Raw genomic sequence first — 5,441 nt, forward strand, 5'->3', positions numbered from 1 at the left:
CTATTTATCGAGCTCCTTCTCGATTTATCGATCTACTACTAACGATGTCGTCTTACTCTTTTGAACATTTCTCTTTTCACCCATTTTTTCATCTTCCTATCTCTCTGTCTCTCTTCTCTTTCTCTCTTTTATTCATCACTATTCTCTGTTTGTCTCTCTCTCCCTTTCTCTATGTGTCTCTGTCTCTTTTCTCTCTCTCTCTCTCATCACTCTTCTCTTTCTGTCCATCTCTCTTTTTCTCTCTGTTTCTGTCTCTCTTCTTTTTCTCACTCTGACTCATCACTCTTCTCTATCTGTCTGTCTATCTCTCTCTTTTTCTCTATGTTTCTCGTCTATCTCTCTTCTCTCTATCTCTTTCATATATCTTCTCTCTCTGTCTCTTTTTCTGTCTCTCACTCTCTATCTTTTTCTCTCTTTGTCTCTCTCTCTCTCTCTAACTCATCACTCTTCTTTGTTTGTCTGTCTGTCTGTCTCTGTCTCTCTCACTCATCTCTCTTCTCTTTATCTCTCTCGCTCATCTCTCTCTGTCTCTTTCTCATTTATCTCTTTTCGCTCTTTCTCTCTTTGTCTATATCTTTTCATCCATTTTTTCATCTTCCTTTCTCTCTTCTCTTTCTCTTACCGTCTCAACCTTACTAAATGTAAAAAAAAATAAAATTCATCAACTATAAAAAAAAAATTATTTTAATAAAAAATTATTTTTTTAACAATTCTTCCGTTGCAAAAAAAAAAAAAAAAAAAATCTTCTCTCTCTGTGTCTCTCTCTTTGTCTATATCTTTTCACCCATTTTTTCATCTTCTTCTCTCTCTTTTCTTGCTCTCTCTTATTCATCACTCTTCTCTCTCTCTCTGTCTATTTGACTCTCTCTCTCTCTCTATGTCTCTCATTCATTTATCTCTTCTCTCATCTATCTTCTCTCTTTTTCATTGACCACAAAAATTAACTTTATTTTAATGGAAAATATTATTCCTATTTTTACCAAATAAAAAAATAATTATTATTTTTTATTCATTAAAATAAATATAAAATAAATATAAAACAAATAAATTTTTAACTTTATCAAATGAAAAAAAAAATTTATCAACTATAAAAATTATTTTAATAATTTTTTATTTTAATAAAAAATTCATTAACTATAACATTTGTACATTTGTGGGTGTGTGGGTGTGTGTAGGGTTTTGTTTGAGAACACACACAACACACAACACACAACACAAACACAAACACAACCCAAACACAACAGGCCGTCCCTCTCCTCCTGCTCGCTCTCTCTCTCTCTCTCCATCTAGGGTTTCGCCTTCCTCTCTCTCTCTTTCACACAACGACGGCGCCGATCATCCGTCACCGCCGATCCTCCCTCCGGTCGATCCTCCTCCCTTACCGCCCCTTTTGTTTCCATTCCCGCCCCCCCCCCCCAAATCTCCAATCTCAAACCCCAAACCCAAAAATCCCGCCCCCGCCCCCCCAAATCCCTAATCTCAAACCCACAAATTCCCAATCTCAAACCCAAAAATCACTACCCCCCTCCCCCCCAAAATCCCCAATGTCAAACCCACAAACCCACAAATCCCCAATCTCAATCCCTACCCCACGGTGAGCGGCGGAGAAGTAGCGTCGGAGCAGCGGAGGAGGAGCAGTGTCGTCGTCGGAGCAGCATCGGTCGTGCTTTGAGTTTTATGTGCAAGAAGAATGATCTGAACTCTTCTCAGGTATGTAACCCTGCTTCTTTTGATCTCTCCTTAGTGAAGATTATGTTTGTATGAACATGAATGGTGATGGATGTCAGACTGGGTTTGTATGAACATGAATGGATGTCAGACTGGGTTTGAAGATTATGTTTGTATGAACATGAATGGTCCGAAAAAAAATCAATTCTAGATCAGGGTTTTTATTCATAAATTAATAATTGACTAATAAAATAGTTTGATTTTGAAGTACAAATTAGAAAGTAAGCAAAAATAGTAACTCTATGGCCTATCCTGATTAAATTATTTTATATAAAGATATATATATATATATATATTTTAAATTATAGAAACATTTGAACAAAATTATTTACAATTAAAAAATTAAAATAGTGGATGTGTGCCAATTAAAAAAACTAAATTTCTTTTTACATCCACCTCAAGCAATGTAGCCCTTGTATATCTAGTGGAGAAATTCATGTACCAATATAGAGAGAATGTTGGTGTAATGAGAAATACAATGGATGTATTTAGAAGCTCCCCTAAAAGCTCCCTATGACTTGTACACTTCCCACCTCCACAAGCCTTGAAACCAGTAGAAAAAGCTTTATCAAATTTTACAATATTTTCTCTCTTTAGTATCCTACATAAATTTTTTTTTCCTCTGATCTTTTTCATTTTTATATTTTAGTTTAATTATGTGATTCCATTGTTCAAGGATGCTAAGTGAAGAACAAAGCAAAAAAAGAAAAAAAAAAGAAGAGTGAAGAACAAGAATATAAAAAGGAACACCCCATAGCCCTCCACTGGCTGCCTCAATCCGCTCGATTCTCGAGGCCTAAGCAAGTATATAAACCACACCATCCCTCAACCAAAATCACCACCCAACCTTCTTTGTAATCTATTCTTCTTCTTCAACTTCTAGCATTCGGTGCATACCCTCTCTTTGTTTTCTCAAGGTGAGTCCATGTCATTGTTTTTATTAAATTACTCTTGGTTCTACAGCTCATGTTTGGCCATTCTCTCTCCAAAACAAGTTCATATATTTTTAACATTATAGTAGCATTTTTCTTACATGTTATAGGTTTGGTATATTAACACCACTAGCTAGTTTGGTATGTTTACTTGCTGGTTCATTCACTAGTATTAGTTGACTAACAAGAGATACATAAGTTCTATTATCTCTTACCAATGTAGAATACTAGGTTTTGCAAATAGAAGTGCTTCTTTGTGATTTCTCTTTGTGTGTGTGGTATTCTTGAGACAGGAAAGATGAGCAGGCCAGGAGATTGGAACTGTAGGTCATGCCATCACCTAAACTTCCAGAGGAGAGATTCATGTCACCGATGTGGGAGCCGAAACATGGAGAGAGAGGTGACTATGGAAGTTTTGGTGGGAGAGGTGGTTCACCATTTGGATTTACTGGCCCTGATGTGAGGCCGGGTGATTGGTATTGTGCTGTTGGCAACTGTGGTGCCCATAACTTTGCCAGTCGCTCGAGCTGCTTCAAATGCGGCATGTTTAAGGAGGAATCGTCAGGTGGCTTCGATGGTGATTTGTCCCGTGCAAGAGGTTATGGGTTTGGCGGAGGTGGCAGTGGCGGCAGTGGCAACAATCGCTCTGGATGGAAATCCGGTGATTGGATTTGCACTAGGTAAAGTTTAATTGGCACACATCTATGTTTATATTGTGCAAAATGCACCATTTTGCTTTCTTTGATTAAGTAGAATATTTTCATTTTAAGTTAGGTCTTGCAAAATGAAGCTTTTTAAGATTAATATTTAGCCTTAATATGTCAATTTAATTTTTCCTTATAATAGATGACAGAATATTGTATTAAGTTAACAATTTCAAAACAAGTTGAGTTGGCTAAGCTGAAACTATGAAAATTTGGTGTTAATTGGTTAGACTTTAAATTCATAACTTAACATTTTCTCTATAGTTTACTCATTTTTGTAATGAATATTTTCATAGAATAAGCTAAAAAATGGACTCAATTGGTTCATTTTAAGTATGAGAAATTTGTCATAAAATTTCATTTCACGATTCTTAATTATTATATGCAATTTACATATATGTATAATAAATTTTATTTTTGTTTTTGTATAATGACTATAAATTTATTTCCCTCTAAGTTTTTAAATAAATTTATGGAAAAATCACATATCAGTGAATTTTTGAAAAATTAATTACCAAATCTTGAAAAACTTTATAATTTTAATTTTTAATTTTTGTAAAATTTATCATTAATTTAAAAATATTTTATCTTGAAAAACTTTATAATTTTAATTTTTAATTTTTGTAAAATTTATCATTAATTTAAAAATATTTTTTCAAGCATCCACTTAAATGAAATTTTTCCTAAATTTATTATGATTTAATGTAAGTCATTTTTCAAGCATCCATTTATGAATTCAATGTAGTCCAAAATAGTGTAATAAACTTCAATTTCTAAATGGAGCTCTAGTGAGGTGGAAAAAATAGAGTAGAGAGAAATAAAGAGAGGAGTGTGAGCCCCACCTTCACATGAGTACTCTCCACATCATTAGAGTTGTATTAGAGCTCTCAAATATTATTGATAAAAAAAATAAGACTAAAATATTATATCAGAGTAGAACCCACTTTCCATTAGAGCTATTAGAACTCCAATATTAGAGCTCTAAAGCATTTATATCGTCTCCCTCTCATCTTTCCTAACAACCATAGATCATAAATTATTGCACAAAAAATACAAAAAATACAAAAAAATTTAATTTTTAGTGGACACCCTGTTTTTTTTATTTTTTCGTAAAATTTTTTTCGTTACACCTGATTAACTACCATATATAGAGTTAATTGTAATCACATATTAGTATTCTTCTCACAATTTTTTACTGGTGTTTAAATAGTTGGTTTCTCCAAAAGATTATAATTTGCAACTGTTATCTATTTATTTGTAGGTCAAAAGGATAAATTTTGCCGAGGGGAAGATCTGATTCTAGAAGTAAGGAATTTGCAGCTTGATTTTTGAAATAGGCTCAAAATTGAGATCTTGTTGGAAATTTTTTAATTTTTGTAAGAGCATTTAAATATCCAATGTGTTGATTGGTGAATTTTAGATTTTATTTTATTATTATTATTTTTTTTAGGATTTGGGTGAATTTTATAATTTAAATATGTTTTTATGAACATGTACAGTTTAATTGTTTTTTGTAAAATATTGAATTTGATGGTTTGATCAATTTTTATTTTTATTTTCTGTTATGATGTTTTTGTGAATGGAATGTAAATAATCAGCTCTTAGAGAGTGACGGCACCACCGTCGGGAAAAATAGAAAATTTTAATATTTTTATTAATTTTGTTACAGGTTTTACTTTTTGCGACGACAATATACTGTCGCAAAAAATAGAAATTTTATTATTTAAAAGAGAAATTTTATTATTTTTTAATATTTTTTGCGACGGCGTTACACTGTCGCCAAAAATAGAAAATTTTATATTTTTATACTTTCTGCGACGGCACCACACTGTCACAAAAAATAGTGTTTTTTTAAAAAAAAAGACTATTGGCGACGGTGTTTTTTGCCGTCTCAAATAACATTTTTAGCGACGGTAAAATAGGGCCGTCGCAAAAAAATCAAGAAATTTCAAAGTTATTAGCGACTGTATGGTACCGTCGCAAAAAGACAAAAAATGCCGTCGCAAAACATTAGCGACGGCACTTACCGTCGCAAAAACTTTTTGCAACCCCTGCAGTTGCGACCCCCCTCTTGCCG

The 5,441-nt window shown here is 33.0% G+C and overlaps 1 long non-coding RNA gene across 1 annotated transcript; it reads left to right on the forward strand.

Annotated features, from left to right (window-relative positions):
* Nucleotides 1-1,211: 1,211 nt before the first annotated feature.
* On the forward strand, nucleotides 1,212-4,907 carry LOC145798774 (uncharacterized). The gene is made up of 2 exons (XR_014340374.1): nucleotides 1,212-3,340; nucleotides 4,626-4,907. It is a non-coding gene; the product is annotated as an uncharacterized LOC145798774 (long non-coding RNA).
* The last annotated feature ends 534 nt before the right edge of the window (nucleotides 4,908-5,441 follow it).

This window comes from Camellia sinensis, chromosome 9 (genome assembly GCF_055761805.1).
Source record: "Camellia sinensis isolate YWXY chromosome 9, ASM5576180v1, whole genome shotgun sequence".
Classification (NCBI taxonomy): domain Eukaryota; kingdom Viridiplantae; phylum Streptophyta; class Magnoliopsida; order Ericales; family Theaceae; genus Camellia; species Camellia sinensis.